Source organism: Chelonia mydas, chromosome 6 (assembly GCF_015237465.2).
Source record: "Chelonia mydas isolate rCheMyd1 chromosome 6, rCheMyd1.pri.v2, whole genome shotgun sequence".
In the NCBI taxonomy this organism is placed as follows: Eukaryota; Metazoa; Chordata; order Testudines; family Cheloniidae; genus Chelonia; species Chelonia mydas.
Window position 1 is genome coordinate 110,892,948 of NC_051246.2, and position 21,925 is coordinate 110,914,872.

At 41.6% G+C, this 21,925-nt stretch overlaps 2 long non-coding RNA genes across 3 annotated transcripts in view; one reads left to right on the forward strand and one right to left on the reverse strand.

Annotated features, from left to right (window-relative positions):
* Positions 1-1,928: 1,928 nt before the first annotated feature.
* On the reverse strand, positions 1,929-20,855 carry LOC122466179. Of its 2 annotated transcripts, none has more exons than XR_006291503.1 (4): positions 20,763-20,855; positions 13,855-14,000; positions 4,194-4,376; positions 1,929-2,297 (listed from the first exon to the last, which is right to left on the reverse strand). It is a non-coding gene; the product is annotated as an uncharacterized LOC122466179 (long non-coding RNA). The 2 variants fall into 2 exon arrangements; XR_006291502.1 differs by lacking the exon at positions 1,929-2,297 and adding an exon at positions 2,903-3,099.
* The window catches only part of LOC119566464, a 34,149-nt gene continuing 17,143 nt past the window's right edge, over positions 4,920-21,925 (forward strand). Inside the window, exon 1 of the long non-coding RNA XR_006291501.1 lies at positions 4,920-5,123. This is a non-coding gene — a long non-coding RNA (uncharacterized LOC119566464). The remainder of the gene's footprint in view (positions 5,124-21,925) is intronic.

The window sequence follows — 21,925 nt, forward strand, 5'->3', positions numbered from 1 at the left end:
GAATCATAGAATATCAGGGTTGGAAGGGACCTCAGGAGGTCATCTAGTCCAACCCCCTGCTCAGAGCAGGACCAATTCCCAATTTTTGCCCCAGATCCCTAAATGGCCCCCTCAAGGATTGAACTCACAACCCTGGTTTTAGCAGGCCAATGCTCAAACCACTGAGCTATCCCTTCCCCCCAATAATTGACTCACTGCATTATTTCATGGTAGTTTAGTTAATAAATATTGACTTCTAAATAAAACAGGTCCAATCATCTACATACTCTACGTAAATGAATAACAAAGTAATTTTCCAAGTTTCTTGATTAAAATTTAAGAATTTTGTATACAACTTTTATTGCAATAAGAAATTAAATGCCCTTCCACAGTTATATCAGTAAGCTCTGAAAGGCTAACTAATGTCATTTTGCATTTAATATAGCTTTCTTGCAGCCAATCTCAGAAACCTATTGTGGGAAGGTGGTGGGGGGGAGGGTATTTTGTATTTAACTGTTGCATAAATTGGTTAATTTCAATATTTCTTTTAACATAGCAGCTAGTCTGCCCTAGTCAGTCCCTGGATATTATCATCAAATTTATGCATTTACAGACATCAGCTTATTGAAAAAGAATGCTAATGGTCTCAGAACATTTCAGGGCTTTTTGTACATTTTTATTCAGTACTGAAAGGGCCTACTCTACAATTTTTATTTTAGAGACCATCTTTAAATAAATAAATATATATATCACACAGGGGTCATCCATCAATGCATCCGGCACTGCATCCGTGCCAACTTGGACTAAACCTAAAGTAGGCAGTGCCAAGAATATAGGCAGAGGCCAGGTGTTGGGGGAATCATTCTCGCTAACTTCACCTGGGAAAGAGAGGTTTGGGTCTACATGGTATTCAGCAAGATGATTGGCAGTGAATGTAGGGCCTGACTTTCAGAGTTGTTGAGCAGCCACAACTCCCAATAACTTCAAAAGGAGTTGTGAGTAAATAGTATCTCTCAAAGTCAGGCCCCCTGGTTTGTTCTTTCAGTAGGCCTACTATGGACTGTTTCAGGGTGTCCTCTTGTCAACAGTCAGCCAAGGCTTACCTTGCTGACTTGGAACAGTCAAGAATGGCACGAGACTTGATCATAGGTAGTGGAACAAACTTTTTCAGTGTACCCATTACCAATTTCTGTGGGACTAGGCCCAGTTCTGACAAGGTGGGTGGAATGCATGGTTCTCCCTGCTCCAGCATGTCTCTCTTCAGGTGCAGTAGACTGCCATGAATCTGCACGATTTGGGCAAAGTATGGAAAGAGTTTCTGACAGTGGCCATTGGGCAGGGCTGTGGTTGCAAAAAGACAATCCAGATTGTAAAAGGGTTGGAAGTGTGTTTTAACAGAACTTTAATAAAGAATAAACTAAAATACCAAAAGTAATTCATGGGAAGAAGAGCTACATTACCATTATATTAGGGCTTTGACTTATACTTTAGAATCGTCTTTCTTCTGTCAGTGTAGCTGCCACTGTGTCCTTAACTCACTGCATATGTTCCCATGGCTGCTGTTTTCCTTTAGAGGTCATCTTTGTTCACTTTTTTTCATTTTTGGCTGACCATCAGGAAGGGGGCTTTGTTGTTATGGGCTTTGGTTTGTGTCGGGGGGAGGGAGGCGGGTTTGGTGGTGTTTGTTATTTTTGTGCATCAGTGTAAAAGAACAAGAGCTCAAAATGGGATTTTTTTCTGTCTGACTGCTACAAAAATCTCTTTTGATTTCACAGACTTGATTTTGTTTCATTAGTACCATCAGTTTATCTTGTCCACTAGAGCTCATTCTCTGAGGTACTGATATTTTATGTACACTAACATTCATAGAGTTTTCCAGGGAAATTACTTTAACAACAGGTGATACAAATACATCAACTGGGCCAAATTCAACCTTGGAGTAACTCCCTTGAAGCAAATAGGATGAATATGGCCTATCATGATTAAATTCCTTGGTTTCCCTATTGACTAAGCCATCCTTCTTTTTGTGCAGCTTTCTCTTTCCACAGTTTTTCCTGACTGGATACCAAAGATGGGTTTAAACTGTATCTTAGCTATTTGCACTGGATTTTACTGCAAACATTAGTCACTAGCCATGAAAGTAACTACTGCATCAAATGTCTGTCTTTCAATAAGGCCCCCTTTCCAAAATGCACGTGCCATTTGATCCAAATTGGAAACAGCATGTGTCAGAGATTTGCTTCTTCACATGCAGTCATTAATACCAGAGGAGTTCATCATGTAACACTCAGGAATAGGATGAGTACCTAATCTACTTTCTAAAGAAAAAAAAAAAAAGTCAGGTGGCCAGATGTTCCCTCCCCAAAAGGAGATACATATGTAAGAGGGCAAAAGCTGCATGTTCCAGGATGTGAGCAGTGTCTGCACATTTGAACATAAGAACGGCCATAATGGGTCAGACCAAAGGTCCATCCAGCCCAGTATCCTGTCTACCGACAGTGGCTAATGCCAGGTGCCCCAGAGGGAGTGAACCTAACAGGTAATGATCAAGTGATCTCTCTCCTGCCATCCACCTCCACCCTCTGACAAACAGAGTCTAGGGACACCATTCCTTACCCATCCTGGCTAATAGCCATTAATGGACTTAACCTCCATGAATTTATCTAGTTCTCTTTTAAACCCTGTTATAGTCCTAGCATTCACAACCTCCTCAGGCAAGGAGTTCCACAGGTTGACTGTGTGCTGTGTGAAGAAGAACTTCCTTTTATTTGTTTTAAACCTGCTGCCCATTGAAAACCTGCTGCCCATTAAACCTGCTGCCCATCTGGTCATGCAAACTGTCTAGTATTCCCCACAATGATTGTCTCCACCCCGGAACATGCCCTTATCTGCAAAGAAATGGATTTTATCTCAGTGCTCCTGCCTGCAGTCCTCATGGCCAGAAGTAATTCACAACCACCAATGTGCTTGGATCCATTAAGTTCCTTTTGATAGCACCGGGCTGTAACAGCATGTTGCGTCTCATTGTCCTTTCCTGTGAGCGTGTGTATCTCATTCTCCTTGTGCCCTTTACAACACTTGTGCTTCAGGCCTTCTCTTATTGGGGAGGCTTGTCAGAACCTGACCAAAAAGGATGACCAAGAACAGTTTCAGAGGTGGGATGACTGTCATGGGGTTGCTTGCCACACATATCAGACATAGCACTAAATGACACTTATTCCTCTCTAATGAGCTGCAGAGGATATTTGTGGTGGATTGGGAGCTTACTTCAAAAGTTAAATTCCCATTTACTCAGTAAGCCAGGAAGTGATGCGAAGCAACACCGCAGTATATATGAACGTAATACACTCACTGTCACAGCAAGCTGTTTTGGCAATACCTATTAATGGCTCACTTAGGCAAGTTATGGCCAAAATTAAATTTTCTGCAATGAATAGTCTCATAAACACCTTTCCCAGGTAGCAATATATAATTCACTCCTGGCTTCAGAATACCCCACCCACTTTCTCAGAGACCCGTTCCATTTTCTGGCATTGTCATGGTACAGCACCATAGCCTGCACATCTCAGGAATAGTCGTTTGTTTGGTTGGTTGGTCAAGCTCAGAATTGCATCACTTGATCCACTTCTGAGACCCATGCTTATGCTCAACTAGAGATAGAATTTGGCCCCTGGGATTAGCACCTCACAAAAAAAAAAATCAATAGAAGCAAATACCTTGATAAATGGGTCCCCACAGCCTAGCCATCAGCTCCTGAATCTTAATATTAGCCTATTTCATATACTATATTTAATATCAGGGGGAAATGACATTACCCAGCCAGGAACACCTATATGTAGTTCTCTCTCCTTTCCCTTAAATATCTTTATACCTTGCTTAGACCCCAAGGGACTTATGAAGGTGAATCCAGTCTGACACAGAAAATGAGAGGGAGATGCAGGATACAAGGGAAATGCCCACAACACACATTTACAATCCCACAGGAGAGCTATGACGAGACAGAAAGAAAAGTGTCATCTCATGCACCATAGGCATCAGTTTGAAATCATAATCTGTTCTATGTCTCAGCTTCTTGGCAAACATTGAAAAAGAACAAGGATTGGAAGATTAGCGTGACAAGACTATTTCCAGATAGCAAATTGCTTGAAAAACATTTTTGTTAGAATAAGGGAAACACTGTGTATAGGCTACTAAATAAGTAAAAGAAGCCTAACCTGGGATCCAGTTGTGTTTTACCTTCTCTCATACTCAAGTACAGTGAGTTATTTCAATGGGAGTACAAGGGATCTTGCTAACATAAGGCAATTTTCATCAACTGATCCCCCATCTTATCTTGATATCATGTCTTGATGTCATGTTGCTTCCAATTTAGATGATGCATTATGTTGCCCTTAAGCCTGCATTACAAAATAAATAAATAAATAAAGCTGAAAGAAAACTTTCTCCAGTGCTCTGGATTCTATTAACGGACTGAATTTCCCATTATATAATATCTCTTTCCCTTGTGGCTGGAAGCTGTGAAACAGAGCCACATCATACTCCAAGTACGCAAGTCTCTGCTGCCAACAGTTTAATCCCAAATGGTGTCAAAGGGCCCACTTCCAGCAGTTATGCATATATTTTTAAGACACCCCACCACAGTCATCTACTCGGGATATTCCCTCTGAACAATGGATGATTGGCAGATAACATAATGTTTAACTTCTGTCTTTACTTTTGTACATGTTTATGGCTAAATTGCACAGCTGCTCATTTATCAACTACACAGTCTTGTAGCATAGATGACATCAGATATTCCTTAGGCACTGTCTCATGATCTCCTTTGGGCTCTTGAGGTGGACTGTGATGCAACACATCATGTTGCTAGATGTGTAAAAGAATATACTCTGGCATGCTAAAAATGAGCTGATAATGCCTTACCCCTTCTTGAGGCCCTTTAACAGCCTCTTGAGGAAGTTTGAAGAGCTGCCAAGTATTCAAGATGTGCTGTGTTCTGTAGAATATGGCTTGCCAAAGAACAATTTCTCTCCTCCCTTCCTCCCCTCCCCCCACCAGAAACCGTTACACGGAAAATAGATAAGAGGAAAAGAAAAACTGTACGTGAATAAGTGCAGCAAAGAAGAGGCTGAAGTACTTCTGAGATGGTGAGTAAAGGAAAAGAAATCAGGGCTGTCTCCTCTTTCACAGAAAGACCTCTATGTTCTAGGGGACTTCATGTCCAAGTGCCAAATGGAGACAGCTCCAAGGAGCATTGAGCTCTTTCTATTTCAGAAACCCAAGTAGTACAACCTAAATACCACAGGGGCAGGACGGAATACTTGTGCAGGCTATCGCTCCTGTCAGCTTCTGACTAGTGGTGAATTTAATACTAATGAAAGGGTTAAAGCCTGATATGCCAGTTATTAGTTTAGGGTGACTGGGTTTTGCGGGAGTGGGGTGGGGTTTTTGTTGTTGTTGTTGTTTTTTGGTGTGTCATACAAGTACCATGAAATACAGTCCCTGTTATAAACTTTCTTGAGAAATAGGACCCAGTGGTTCCTAATCAAGGCTTCAGTCCAGGAAAACACTTAAGCATGTGTCTCTCTATCACCTGCAAGAAGTCCTACTAACTTCAAAGGGGCATCTCATGTGCCTAAAGTTAAGCTTGTGCATAAGTGCTTTGCTGAATCCAAGCCTCAAGAATTATTGTTTACTAGATAGAATGTAGTGTACTTATATGCAGTAGTTTCCACCTAGATATATCTATATCACGTCAGAAATAAGAATAATTACTTGTCTCCTGGAATGATGGGAGGATTAATTTGTTCAAATTTGCACAGCACTTTGAAGATATAAATTATGATATAGTATTAATAAGCAAGGCTTCGATTAGGTCATGGAATCTGTGACTTCCATTGACCTCCGTGACATTTTCTGTCTCAGGGCTGGAGCTCCCAGCCAGCCCCATACCTGCAGCTCCCAGCCCTCGCCCAGCCATGGCGGGCAGTGGCAGGACCCTGCAGCCCAGTGGCAGCGGGGGGGACCCCATAGCTTCCCAGCCACAGCAGGCTGCTGGGGGACCCCCGCAGCTCCCAACTGCCCCTGGGGGCAAGGGGACTCCGCAGCAGCCCAGCCCCGTGGGCACGGGGTCCCTGCAGCTCCCACACACCGCAGAAGTGTGGGACCAGAAGCAGCAGTGGGTGCTAAATCCGCCTATCCCTTTTGTCAGGGATATTTTTAGCGACAGTCAGGGATAGGTCACGGTTTCTGTTAATTTTTGTTTATTGCCCATGACCTGTCCCTGACTTTTTCCAAAAATATCTGTGACAAAAGCTTAGCTTTATTAATAAGTACACAATACCAGTAGGAAACACCACTAACACATTTAAGGTCCCTGTACTAATAGCTGTTTTGTTTCGCACTTGCAAATATAAGTGAAATTAATGCTGTTTAAATGTGCTGGATCCTCAGCACAAGAGACTGAAGTTCTCCGTTTCTTCACCCAACAGGTACCTCTCCTAGGGTAGAGGCAATGCAGACAGCCTCGCACACCCTCACCAATGTGCCTTATTAGCAGCCTTGGAGAGATGAGAGAGTAATTCTGTCTCTACAGCCCATTTATTAGCTTTCATGATCTAGATATACTGCCTAGGATCTGAGAATACCTACATATTTTGCATATAGCACTGAACTGCTATCAGAAGGGAATGGCTTGTGGTTACTCACAATGTAGGCCAAATTCAAATCAGTGACCTAGAGATGAATGGCTCCCCACCTGAGTACCAGCCAGCGGAGCAAACCAGACTCCTCCTACTAAAATTTCATTGAATGAAATTGTATTGTGAGGTTTAACTAAAATATCTGTTGACAATAGCTGTCCAGAGTTGTCCTTAGGAAGCACAAGCCTTGGTCATGACTGGCACCCTAGTCCTGTTATATCCTTTCCCCAACCCCCGAGGCACTGGAGTCAACATTAGAATAGCCTATTGGCTCAGACCAAAAGTCCATCTAGCTCAGTATCATGTCTGCCAACAGTGGTCAAAGCCAAGTGCCCCAGAGGGAATGAACACAAGAGGTAAACATCAAGTGATCCATCCCGCGTTTCCCATTCCCAGCTTCTTGCAAACAGAGGCTAGGGACACCATCCCTGCCCATCCTGGCTAATAGCCATTGATGGACCTATCCTCCATGAATTTATCTAGTTCTTTTTTGAACCCTGTTATAGTCTTGGCCTTAACATCATCCTCTGGCAATGAGTTCCACAGGTTGATTGTGCATTGTGTGAAGAAACACTTCCCTTTGTTTTAAACCTGCTGCCTATTAATTTCATTTGGTGATCCCTAGCTCTTGTGTTATGAAAAGGAGTAAATAACACTTCCTTATTTACTTTCTCCACACCAGCCATGATTGTATAGACCTCTATCATATACTACCTTACTCGTCTCTTTTCCAAGCTGAAAAGTCCCAGTTTTATTAATCTCTCCTCATAGGGAAACTGTTCCAATCCCCTAATCATTTTTGTTGCCATTTTTTGGACCTTTTCCAATTCCAATATATATTTTTTGAGATGGGGTGACCACATCTGCATGCAGTATTCAAGCTGTGGGTGTACCATGGATTTATATAGAGGCAATATGATATTTTCTGTCATATTATCTGTCCCTTTCCTAATAGTTCCTAACATTCTGGTAGCTTTTTTGACAACTGCTGCACATTGAGCACATGTTTTGAATACTATCCATGACAACTCCAAGATCTTTCTTGAGCAGTGATAGCTAATTTAGACCCCATCATTTTGTATGTTTAGCTGGGATTATTTTTTCCAATGTGCATTACTTTGCACTTATCAACATTAAATTTCATCTGCCATTTTGTTGCCCCGTCATCCAGCCTTGTGAGATCCCTTTGTAACTCTTCACACTGTGCTTTGGACTTAACTATCTTGAGTAGTTTTGTATCTGCAAATTTTGCCTCCTCATTTTGTTTCCCCTTTTTCCAGAGCTTTTATGAATATGAATATACAGACCCCTGGGGGATACCACTACTTACCATTCTGAAAACTGACCATTTATTCCTACCCTTTGTCTCCTATCTTTTAACCAGTTACTGATCCATGAGAGGACTTCCCTCTTATCCATGACAGCTTACTTTGCTTAAGAGCCTTTGGTGAGGAACCCTGTCGAAGGCTTTCTGAAAATCTAAGTACACTATATCCACTGGATCCCCCTTGTCCACATGCTTGTTGATACCTCAAAGAATTCTAGTAGATTGGTGAAGCATGATTTCTCTTTATGAAAACCATGTTCATCTATGTGTCTGACAATTCCATTCTTTCTGTTCTTAGATTCAACCAGTTTGCCCGGTACTGAAGTCAGGCTTACCAGCCTGTAATTGCCAGGATCACCTCTGGAGCCCTTCTTAAAAAATGGCGCCACATTAGCTATCCTCCAGTCATCTGGTACAGAAGCCAATTTAAACGATAGGTTACATATCGTTCACAGTTAGTATAGGTTACATATCATATCATTCACATATCATTCACATCATAGGTTACATATCATTCACAGTTAGTAGTTCTGCAATTTCACATTTGAGTTCCTTCAGAACTCTTGGGTGAATGCCATCTGGTCCTGGTGACTTATTACTGTTTAGTTTATCAATTTGTTCCAAAACCTCCTCTAATGACACCTCAATCTTGGACAGTTCCTCAGATTTGTCTCCTAAAAAGAATGGCTCAGGTTTGGAAATCTCCCTCACATCCTCAGCTGTGAAGACCAATGCAAAGAATTCATTCAGTTTCTCTGCAATGGCCTTATCTTTGGGTGCTCCTTTAGCATCTCAAGCGTCCAGTGGCCCCACTGGTTGTTTAGCAGGCTTCCTGTTTCTGATGTACTTAAAAAAAATTGCTATTATTTTTTGAGGGTTTGGCTAACTGTTCTTCAAATTATTTTTTGGTCTTCCTAATTATATTTTTTTACACTTCACTTGCCAGAGTTTCTCCTTTCTATTTTCCTCACTGGGATTTAACTTCCACTTTTTAAAAGGATGTCTTTTTGCCTCTCACTGCTTCTTTTACTTTGTTGTTTAGCCACGGTGGCACTTTTTTGGTTCTCTTACTATGTTTTTTAATTTGGGGGATATATTTAAATCGAGCCTTTATTATGGTGTCTTTAAAAAGTTTCCATGCAGCTTGCAGGGATTTTACTTTTGGCGCTGTACCTTTTAATTTCTGTTTAATTAACTTCCTCATTTTTGTGTAGTCCCCCTTTCTGAAATTAAATGCTACAGTGCTGGTGTTTTCCCCACCACAGATATGTTAAATTTAATTATATTGTAGTCACTATTACCAAGCAGTTCAGCTATATTCCCCTCTTAGACCAGATCCTGTGCTCCACTCAAGACTAAATTAAGAATTGCCTCTCCTCTTGTGGGTTACAGAGCTAGCTGCTCCAAGAAGCAGTCATTTAAGGTATCAAGAAAGTTTATCTCTGCATCACGTCCTGTGGTGACATGTACTCGTAAATATGGGGACAGTTGAAATCCCCATTATTACTGAGTTTTTTATTTTTATAGCCTCTCTAATCTCCCTGAGCATTTCACAGTCACTATCACCATCCTGGTCAAGTGGTCGGTAGGTAGTGTATCCCTACTGCTATATTCTTATTATTCAAGCATGGAATTACTATCCATAAGGATTCTATGGTACAGTTTTGGTTCATTTAAGATTTCTACTTCATTTGATTTTATGCTTTCTTTCACTATAGTGCCGCTCCCCCACCAGCATGACCCGTTCTGTCCTTCCAATATATTTTATACCCTGGTATTACTGTGTTCTTCTTTATGTAGAACAAATACATAAGTGGGGAGAGCAGCAGAAGTTTTAAAACAAGCTGAGCTGTCTCTGAGATGCTAGGGGAAAGACTGAGGGAGGGCAGCCTGTGAGTAGGGGAAAAGAGAAGGCTTCAATGAACTGGCACCACCACCTCAGCACTTCCTCAAAAAATATGTAGGACTGTCACTGTGGCTCTTCCTCGGCCCGTTAAAACCAAGGATCAGAGGGTGAATATTTCACCAAAGGAAAGCGCCTCTTTTCCCTCTGGTACACTGATTACTTTAAAATTTCTTCCTACCCCTACTCTCTGCTCCCCACCCTCATCCTCACTCCTGCTACCTCTTCAGTATGAGCCCCAGTTAAGAAAACTGATTTAGTCAAAGGTTAAATTTTGCCAAACACATGACATACCAGAGATTGGCATTAGGTGTGACCCTTTCTGAGGTAGGGACTGTAGGGAAGAAAAAAAAAGCAGGAAAGGTTGTTCTGAATATGCATGGCTGGTGGCCACATCTTCATAGGCCTGTGTATTTGTGCAGTTGCTTTTAATGCCATCCAATCTTTCCTTCTGTCCCTAAATGGCCTGTGTTGAAAATGTCCCTGCCTACAGTTGCTCAACTGGAATGAGGACAAGTTGTTTGCAATGGCCCCCTTCCAAGTGCTTGTGCTGTAACTTTTGTCTTGACTAGTCTCTGAAGATATCTCTGGAGTGATTTTCTTATGCCTCACTTGCACTCCCCCCAAAGTGGTGCCTGCTTTTCTTGCTCTACCCTCTTGTAGCTGGATCCACCTTTAAAACTATCACCAAACAGAAATTGATAATATCTACTCACCTAATGCTGGCATAGAACACTCGCTCTTGTGAATTCACACTGAACTGCAAAGGGTCCAGATGTTGCAGGAGTAGAAACACCGGGTTACCTTTGCTCCTAGCAGAACAGAATGGGCACAGATAATGGCAAAAGGGCTGTGACAGTCTTCTGCCAGCTATTACAGCTGATTTGCCACTTATTCCTAAACGCAATGATCTAAGTTCTCTTCTGTGCTAACCTATGAACCATTTTTCTGACGTAGATATTTCTTATTCCTTGGTTTCTCCTGTCTACTTAGTTTTACCAATGGAGGGAGGAGATGTCCCTTCCCTTTAAATCCACATGTGGTTTAATCCAGGCAGAGGAGGAAGAGAAAGAAGCGAGATAACAGATACTGAGTAAGGGGCTATAGCTCTAAGATCACTGGATGAATTTGTGAACATAGACACATTAATATACATTACAAAAGAAAAGAATAATTTCCTCTCTTCTCTATTAGATGTATATGGTACATAATGGCTATAAGGGTGTATGTGTTATCTCTCACCTATTATTTTATTCATCAACCAAAATCTATGTTTCTAAAAGTATCTATGTTAAAAATGTCTCAGCAGAGATTCTTCTTCTGTATGCGGTGCCATAGGTGCACATGTCCCTTTAAGGAAAAATAAGGGACAGCCCTTGTCACAAACAGGACCATAAATTGGCTCCATTTTGCTTGGGTGCAAGGAAGGGGTGTATGAGAAACTCCTCCTTCTCTGAACAGCCGTGCAGGAGCTGAACAGAATCTTATTGAGACAAGGTTGTGGTTAGACTGTTGAGGTGGTAGCAGGGACTCGAGGTGGAGCTTCTGTTACTGCCCCAACAGTTGCTAGCTGCATGCAGGGGCATTAAGGCCAGGATAAGTGGGGCTCCTCCCACTTCCTCTCCACTATCCAAGGGAGATAACCAGCCTGGAGTTTGGAGCATGCTACACCCTTTCCAAGGGTGACAGAGCTACTGCTGCCATGAATAGATCTGGGCACCCCCCACCCCTCGCCCAGGTCACAATACCTAGCCCTGTGGGACAGGAATTACCACTGTAGGGTGAGCGTGGTGTGGGCTCATTCTCCAACCCTCCCACCAGTGGTCATTTTTTTGGAAGGATCTCAGGTTCAGCTTTTGGGCTAGGCCCCCAAAAACCTCTGTGTGGCTCTGGCTCCTGGGAGGCTCCCTGGATGCAGTGCAGCCCTTCCACACAGCCCTCCAGAGGGTGTCAGGTGCAGAATCTTGTTCCCAATTTACTCATTGCAACACAACACTGGACAAAAGGGTGGAGGGGCTTAGGGATTTAACACAACCCTAAGGGGCATCACACTATACTGGCATCGCCTACTCTAGTTTATATTTTTATTGATTTGGACGTGTTATTGTAACCATTAGAGAGAAAGCCTCCTCCCCCCAGGCATTAATGGGTCACTTCACCTTGAATGGTCTCTTGAAATGTGTTAACTTGTGCTAGACAATCTGTTCCACTCTGAGCACAGGTCCCAGACCCGACGAAGAGCTCTGTGTAAACTCGAGAGTTTGTCCTTCTTACCAACAGAAGTTAGGTAACATCTTTTACTGGACCAACCCACCTTCTCTCTGTATTGATTTGGCAAACAGTGATAATCTCCATAACAAATATATCCTCGTTTTGCAGAGATAATACTCTAGCTTGGTGATAAACACAACATGCTTGGGGAGTGGGGGGGGGCATGTTCAGCAATTTCAGTCTTGGCGGAATAGAGGGATTTGGTTTGACTCTGCTGTTATCGGTGGTATGTTAAATCCTTACTAACTCTTTTCTTTTAACACTAACAACAGGTGTGTGTCTGCCTCCATATTAAAATCAGCAGAGTGGGTGCTTGAACCCTATTCCATCTCTCAGAGAACACTAAAATGCTTTGTTTTTACACCTATAATGCTAATGGAAAAAACAAACAAGCCCAGCTTGCTGGTTTATAATTGCATATGTAATGAACTGCTAGCGATATAAATTAGTTCACTGGCCTTTTTATCATCACAACAGTATATCAGATAATAGCTTCCTCTTCATGACTGTCATTTGGTCAGATAGATGGTAATCTCAGATGTACAGAGAACAGCGCAACGTATCGTTAAAAATAAGTTCTGCTCTGCTTGCAAGCATGGTGACAGATACTTTGATATATGCATTGATGCGCACCATACATCTGACATCAGGATCTGTCCTACTGAGTCTTTGGGCCAAATCCCATTGACTCAACTCACTGAAGTCCACGGGCCTGATTCTATGTGATTTTTATACCAGTGTAACTCTGGAGTTACTCCCAGTTGGTACCAGTTAAGTCATGGGGACTGATTCTCTAAATGGGACTACTCACAAGCAAGCAGATTTGCTCACTATCCGACAGATCATTTATTTACAGGTAGTAGACATAGAAATGAGGACAAGCATATTGTCAGTGATTTCCAGGGATAATTTAAGGCTGAAATCCCAAATTTTGCTGCTAAAAAGAGGAGAGAGAGGGCCATGGAATAAAATCCTGCAATTCTATTAAGTGCTTTCTCCCCTTCTTTCCTAGTCCCCACATTTCCAAAGGGACAAAAAGGAGATTGCACAATAGAAGAGAGGAAATCTGAGAGATCGAAAGTCTTAAAAGGAAACACGTGATTGCAAATCAGTTGATATTTTATGTTTTTCAAAGTTTTCTGGAGAGCCAAAAGAGTATCTTTAAAAAGCCGATTTCTCTTCCCCTCCCCTCCAATTGATTTTAACGAAGGCTGAAATAAACTCCAGGGTTTAGGGGAAAGGAAAAAAACCAAACAACTTAGAGAAATTGGATACATAACCAAATTGTAGAATCAATGGGGCTCTAAGGGACCACCCCTCTGCACTGTGGCAGGATTCATTTAATTGTTCTATAAACTGTTCCTGTAGATGGGTGTTTAGCCTCGAATAACTCCAACAACAGCGATTGCACAACTGCCTTTGGCAGCTTGTCCCATCGTCTAAGAGTTCTTCTACAGTTTTGCCTAATATTTAACCTAAAAACTTCCCTCCTGCTTCAGCCAATTATTATTTGTCCTATCCTCAGTGACTAATGAGAATAATTGATCCTTGTCCTCTTTAAAACATTCCTTTATGTTTCCTGTTATGTCCCCCACGCACACTTGTCTTTCCTTTAGGCTAAAGATGCCAAGTTATCTTAACCTTTCCACTTAGATCCTATTTGCCAAACTTCTTACCGTCTTTGTTGCACTCCTCTAAACTCTTCAATTGGTCCATGTGTCTTTTTTTCCCCCATACAGAACTGAATGCAGTTACTCCAGTTAAGCTTTAACCAGTGCCAAGAAGAGCACAATAATTATTTCAGTAACCTGACTGACCCCATCTAACAACAAAGACAAAATGCAGCTTGTAATTAAAAAATTTAAAAAAAAATTTCTTTAAAGCTAATTTCCTTAATGACCAGAACATCCTACTGCTTGGCGCACACAAATTAAGGAACGTAAAGGTTATTGGTCAGTCTAGGCATCTTTTTCAATTATATGCTGTGTATTGTATTTTGGACTAGGTACAGCTTTACCCCGATTAGGAACAGGCTGTACTTCATCTCTTGTGCTCCCTCCCACTCCTTTTGTTTCACCCAGACTTCACTCCTGTCTGCTCCCTGTCGTCCTGTCTACATTTGTTCAGCTCCACTGCCAATGTTAAATTTGGGAGCCTTTGTAGACAGCTGCCACTGGTGTTTTTAACACCTTAGCCTATATTAGGTCTTTCAACTTTACTAACTTCAGTGGAGCTGAACCAACAGTGGGAAATATTGAGAAATTTCCCTCATATAGGCAGAATCTTTATACCTTTTCACCAGGTCCATGCTAGCCCACACCTGGAAAGCCTTCCCAGTTAGCATCCAGCCAGCACTCTCCTTCAAAAAACTTCTCAAAATTCACCTGTTCTGCAAAACATTCCAGCTGTACAGTATGTTCTGTATTCATTAACTTGGTACTTGCCTATTGTTTTGCACTGTATTGTATAACCCCTAGGTTATAATCTTGTCAAGAGAGGAATTCTATTCTTTGGCACACCCTACCTATTATAAAGGGCCATGCGTGGTAATATATAAATAATTGCCCGACAACAGCAGTTCCCAGGAAATAGATACATGAATTCACCATAATAAAATAAATGTGGATCAAGTAGCAAGACTAGCAACCTCTGTGACTTCAAACCTAATCTTTGATTTGATGGCAGCATTTTTATTAAGTTGCTTTTGTACTCCACCATTATACAATGTAAGATCTATAGGTATAATTATTAGTTATTTTTCTATACAGTCTTGATTAAACTGAAGTAGTTCTGCTGGAAAACATGTCCGTGAACATCTTGCAAGTAGAATAGGTGGGATGATTAGCAAGAAAAATAAAAACCTGGCTAATAGTGTAATATTCTGCTATAAACCTTTAAAGTATTAGGTGAAATTCTGCTGTCATTTACACACATACAAGCCCATTGTAGTACATAGGGCTGTGTGCGTACAAATGAGATCAGAATTTGGCTTCAAATAATAACACATCATAACATACCAGAAGTCACTCTATTAAAAAGCATAAGTACTTTATGACTTGGATCCATTAGCCAATATTTCATAAGGCAAAATATTCATTCCTTTTTTATACAACTTGTACGTAGGGCTGTGTCAAGACCTTTTGATATAGATTGGAAGAGTCTAATGCAGTGCAGTCTAAAAGTAAAGGCAGCTCGGAGGGAATGAACAAAATCAAGCAGAAATAGTGACTGCAAGTTATTGGCAGGCAACCAAGAGTCAGTTGGTAGCCAGGAGAACAAGAGTTTGCAAGACCCAGTGAATTTGCATAGTCTTTGCTTGTTGGGCATTTTCGACCCCCCGCCCCTTTTTATTTGTTACAGTATTCTAGATACAAATATTGAGCTAAGAAAGATGATCTTTAACCCACCCTGAAATGAGACTTACAAGCATTTTTATAAATAGATTGAAAAGTTGTCTTGTGGCTTTTGTAAGTACATACTGCTCTATGCTCTACACAAAGGCTGTTTTGTTTCTTATTATAAAACAGTACTCCTCCATGAGCCACAACAGAGATCACTAGGCTGTCCCACACAAGTACTGCTGTACCTTTGGGGGACTCTTTTATTCTTCGTCCTGAACTGGAAGAACACCTCTGAGTAAGGCATGCTAACACAAGTGCTGTAGTTAGGGTCCAATCTAAAGCCTATGGAAGTCAATGGAAATGTCATTCATTTCAGTGGGATTAGGATCAAGCCCATACAATACAGATCTAAAAGTGTTGGGGAGAGGGGATCCTGACCCCACTGAAATCAACAGGGCCAGGATTTCACCCTAGACACATTTGAAATTAAAATAAATAAATAAAAGTTGTGGGCTATTATTCATCCCTCCCAGAGTGTTCTGTCCACAGACTTGCAGTTTTTGTAGGGATGGGGGCAGGGAGAAAAAATCAAACAGATGTCCCTCTCAAACCTGTCCTGTTGTATAAGGAATTAAAGGGGTCATCCCTCCTCCTTGGATCAGAAATTGTGGTTTAATTTAGTTCTATTTTTTAAATACATTTTTATTATAATTCACCCAGAAGCTTACAAAATATGGTGGATATTTATAGTATTGAGACTTACTTATTTTTTGAGGTACATATTTTTATTGGGTAGAAAATATAAATATCATCTCATTCCCTGAGGTGCAAGTTTTATTTTTTATGAATGTAAAATGCCCACATTTCCGTATTGGTACCACAAAAGATATATTTTAGCTGCAATTCCTTATTCCAGGCTTGGGACATTCTGTCCAGGTCATACCCTCATGCTACAGGTCATTGGTTCCAAGAGTGAAACAATATACATGCAGTCAGAAGGGTTTTACACGTGGCAAACCTGAAGACATGCAGACCATGATCTGAGAATTACGAGTTGAGTTAAGCAGGCAAGCTGCCTCCCTAAAGAAGGGACAAAAATAGCAAAAGACTTGCTGAGCCAGTGGCTTGGCATATGGCAGGTGAACCTTAACTTGGGGGGAGGGGTATTTGGGAATCTACAGAGAGGGGCAAGTCTTCGATACTCATTTAGAGCTTAACTTATAGCTGTTTGGTGTGGAGCCTGTACCTTCTCAAACGTGGGTGTCTAAATAAGCAGTGTGGTTTTCAGAGGCACTGAACACCCACAATGCCATGGTCTCCGAGAACAAGGAGCTGCGAGGGGCGGGAAATCAAAGTTTTTCCTGTGTTAAAATGCTTTAATGTTTTTTAATATTAATCCTTCAGGCAGAGCTTCATTGATCTATGCAGAAGGGCTTTCTTCCAAGAGTTCCAGCCAACTGAGCTTGTGCCTCTGTCACTCTCTCTGCTTCCCAAAGAGGGCTTTTCCCAGCCACGTCCTGCAGCATGGGAAAAGATAACTGACAGAGGGGAAGGCTGATAAGAACAGTATAGACAATTTTAAATGTGGTTTGGTAAGACAGAAAAGATTTCAAAGCATTTTACAAATATTAATAAATTAATCCTTCCAAACACCCACAGGAGGTAGACATTAGCATCCCTGTTTTATTGGAGGGGAAACTGAGGCAGAGAGATTTACCCAAGGTTATATTGAAAGTCTAGAACAAGACTGTATATCTGTCTAAGGGGCTCCATTGGTATCAAACTTTCTGAGCATTCTTCTCAATCTTACTGGGATGCTCTCTGAAGGACCTTAGATGCATAGAGGCTAACTGTGGCAATCCATACATTGCTTGGATGCCTTATAAGTTGTGGCAGGGAAATTAATCAACTTGCTAAGAGAATTTGTTTGAGAGAGGAGAACAAGCTGCAAAGTCCAGGGGCCTGATTTGCTTCTCACTTACAATGGTGCAAATCAAGAAGAACTCAATGGAGTAAACTTGTATATGGATAATAAGAATGTGCAGAGTTATTTAGTATTTTAAGGTTTCAGAGTAGCAGCCGTGTTAGTCTGTATTCGCAAAAAGAAAAGGAGTACTTGTGGCACCTTAGCGACTAACCAATTTATTTGCTCAAATAAATTGGTTAGTCTCTAAGGTGCCACAAGTACTCCTCTTTTTTTTTAGTATTTTAAAATGTGCTTAGAAAAGGATATAAAGCTTCAAGACACAAAACAACCTCTAACTTCTGGGAATTAGGAGGAAACTTTCTTGGCTAATCCCCAACTAACAATACAAGATTTCTTTTTCTGAAGCAGCTGGCACTGGCCAGTGTCAGAGAGAGGATCCTGAACTAAACAGACCATTAGTCTGATTCAGTATGGCAAATCCTGTTTAAAACTGGCATCAGAGGAGAATAAGGCCCCAAATCTGGAGCTGGATACAGACTTTGAATACGTAAAAACTTAAGGGAGTTTGGATCTGGGTATTTTGATTCAGCTAATTTTTACAGAGGGGAAAAATATTATCCGCAAAATTCATATCCAGGTTCCTCTTTTTGAACACCCCCAGATTCAGAGCAGGCACCTATCTGGGCCTAACTCTCGTCTGTTCTATCCTTCACACATTATCATTGTTCATGGGAGGCACATGGAGGAAGACATAGTCCATCCAAAAAGAGTCTAATTGACAGGAACTTATTAAGGATCCAGCTCTTAGAAAGGGAGCAGAATATTAAGTCTTGGATCACATTCAAGAGAAGCACAGACCAGGTCTGCTCCCCTGGAAATATATTATTGCTATTGTGCTGTCTGAAAGGACAACATAGAAGAAAAAAACAAGAGTTTGGGAAATTGATCCCCCAACTTTATAGAAGTCAAGATTTCTCCCCCTTCCCCCAAGGGATTTCTTAAAGAAAATGTTGTCCAAATACCACAAAAGCCAAAATTGTAACTTCCAGAGAAACTGAGGCTACAGTCCAACAAAGATTGCAAAATAAAGAGGATTTTAGAAATCCTAATTTTAATAAACTTCAAAAAAGCAATAAAATTGAGATAAAAGTGTAGAAAAAGAGTCCTGTTTACAATCACCTTTAATAAATGATGGTGACCATAAAGTGGATTTAAACTTTAGTTACTCATGGAGACATTAAACAGAATAAGGTTGACTCAAGTTTTAGATTTCTAAAAGCAAAACATCTCTCGATGAGTTTCAGGAAAAAGTTTTTGGCCAGCTATAAACTGCTGCCATTTAACAGGGAAAAAAGAATAGCAGAGCCAGTAACGGCTTAAAAATATGTTCAGGTTTGCCATGCTTTGTCTGTGCACATCAGTGTTAAGTGACACTCAGGGACTAAGGATGACATACAGCAGAGTAGCTCTATCTGTGCGCCTTGGAATTGTTATAATATATTATCCACCACCACACAATCTGAACACCTCAGAAATATCAGTACATCTATACTTACAAACACTCCTGTGAGATAGCAGCAGGATTCCCATTTTACAGCAGGGGAGATTAAAGTCCCAGTTCAGCAAAACACTTAAACATGTGCTTAACTTTAAATCTCTGAGTAGTTCCATTGAAATCAAGTTACCGTTAAGCATGTGTTTAAGTGCTTTGCTGGACTGGGGACAAAATGACTTACCCAAGGTCATTGTGAAAGTCTGTAGCAGAGCTAGACAGAAAAGTTCTGAAACAACCTGCCTCCTTTCCTGCCAGCCTGCTTTGCAGTCAGGAACCAAGGGCTTTCAAGGTTGATGGCAGCCCCCAGGTGGACTGCCCTAGAGCAAGTCACCATATTATGTGTGATAGAAATCCTCTACAAAATGGAATGACTTAAGTCATCAGAGCTCTACACATGGCTTCTGAGTCCCAGCCCATTGTCTTAGCCACTGGAACATTCCTCAGGTTTAGAATGGAATTCAAGGATAATGGCAATACAGGATTTCTGAAATAAACTGGAGAACCCATAAAGAATTAAAGAACTTTCAATCAAGACATAAAGTGTCCAATCCCATTGACTTCAGAACTTTGCTGAATTGGGCCCAAGTTCAAGAGGGCAAATTGGTTCAAATAAAGTAAGACCTAACCCAGTCTTACACCTAAAACTAGCACCAAAACATTTGGTTTGCTAGCTAGGTTTGCTAGCATTCAGTTAACTTCTTACTTGTATTTATGTACACAACTGCTTTGGGCAGAGACCAGAAGACCACACCACAATGCTGTAACAAAGGCTATTCATTGGGTACCCGACCTCTCCAACCTGGCTGGAACCAGGAATTACCAGAAATCGCAACAGAGGGCATTTATTCTCATGCAGGTTTCAGAGTAGCAGCCGTGTTAGTCTGTATTTGCAAAAAGAAAAGGAGTGCTTGTGACACCTTAGAGACTAACAAATTTATTTGAGTATAAACTTTCGTGAGCTACAGCTAAGTGAGCTGTAGCTCACGAAAGCTTATGCTCAAATAAATCTGTTAGTCTCTAAGGTGCCACAAGTACTCCTATTCTCATGCAGTGTCAATACCAGTTACTCGATCAAAGAGATTTGACTATGTTTCAGTGGATCATCTGAACCTTTTGATGCTCAGCTGAATGGATCTTCAAACCTTGAAACATTTGCCCATTGCTAACAAATTCTTACGGTTTATTATTGGAGAGCTAGACTAGTATTTTTTTAAGCTGGTTATTTTCTGCTTTGAGAAGGCAGCTGGAACTAGGAGGTGTATGATTGTATTTTATAATTTATGTCAAAGGCACTCTTTTACATACCTATACTTCTAATTAAGTAAAAATGAGAATGATCATTTTTTGCACCCTATAAGGCAGTACACTCGCCACCCGTAGCATCCTCTTGTAGCAGGTACGATATTGCAAGGGCCTTTGTCTCCAGGCTGCAGGCCATCCGCCTCTCACCCGGTCTTCCAAAGCTTGGCCATCCAGCTGAGTCACTAAGTTCAGTCCCCTTCTAGGGTAACAGACGGTCCAACTGAAAGGCCAGGATAAACATCCCAATAATAATTCTGCCGGCCCTCTTGGGCTCCACTGCAGTGTTCTTACTGGCCTTCACTCAAGGCCTCCCGCACAGGAGCCTAACCTACTTCTTCAATTGGGTTTGCATGTCCCTTCCTCAGGGTCTGCTAGGGGAACCCAGGTCCACTCTCTACTCTCAGGGCCACCCCACAGGAGCCTGACACGGCTCCTGGGGAAAGTGGGGGGTTGTCCTACCTGCAGAAGAGTCCTGACTTCTCTGTAGTCTCTCTCCCCGAGACTGACTTCTCAGCTCTGCTTGAATCGTCCCTCTGATTCTCTGCAGCTGGGGAATGCTTAGCACTAAGTTGCCAAATCACCATTAGCAGGGGGCTAGCAGGTAGGTCACAGGCAAGGCTGAGCATGGCTTGCCTTTAAAGGGCCAGCCAGCCTCTGACAAACCCCAGTTAGGGGCTTGTGCTTGTTACTGTACCACACAGAAGAGATACACAATAGGTAACAATGCAAGGTATGTCACACCCCACTAGTGAGAGAGTTTAAGGGACAGACTGGAAGATGGTACAGAGGTAAAAAGGTCTGGAAGAGTTTATACGGGGCAGGCTAAACACAAGGTAAGGGAGAGAGAGAGGCAATAGAAATGCAAAGCACGAGGAGGTAAGACTGCAGCACAACTGCGTAAAAACAGGCTTTGTGTAGTATGTTCACATGGCCCATTCTCTAAACCAGCAATTTCCAAACTGTGGTGCACAGGCCACGGATGGCCCACAAATCACTTACTGTCGGTCCACAGACAGCTGGCTGGTCATATGGTGCTGTTTTCTTTTCCTTGTTTCCAGCTGCTGTGTTGCATTAAAAAGATTTATTGTACGCATTTTGGTTTTCCTTCTAAGCAATCACTGTAGCTGCCACAGAGACATTACAGAGTTGCATGTGGTGAGGCAGCCCATGTGACTGGAACTGGGAGGTGAGCTGTCCCTGAGAAATGCTCTGTTGGGACCTACATTCACTATGAAAAAGCCTGAGACCTGCTCTATACTAACTCCCTTTCTGTGCCTGCTTATTAACACCTCACAGCAGTGGATTTAATGCAGCACAGCAGCAAAGATCCTTCTATGTCATATGGGATTGAGGAAGCAAAGTGGTGGTTTGAGGATACATTTAAATAAGTACAAAACAATTGGGAGTACGGTCTCAGCATGGTATTCAATTTCCAAGATACTGGAAATACACAGGTGCTACCCATATCAAGGAGATTCAGCCAAACAACGTAAGCCCGCAGTTCTCATGTGGACAGAGAGATTCTCCCCAGTTTGACTTTATACATTTGAATGTAAAAAAAAAAAAAAAAAAAGATTGAAAATAAGAATGTATTTCTTCCCTCCAGCTACCTAAAGATGCAG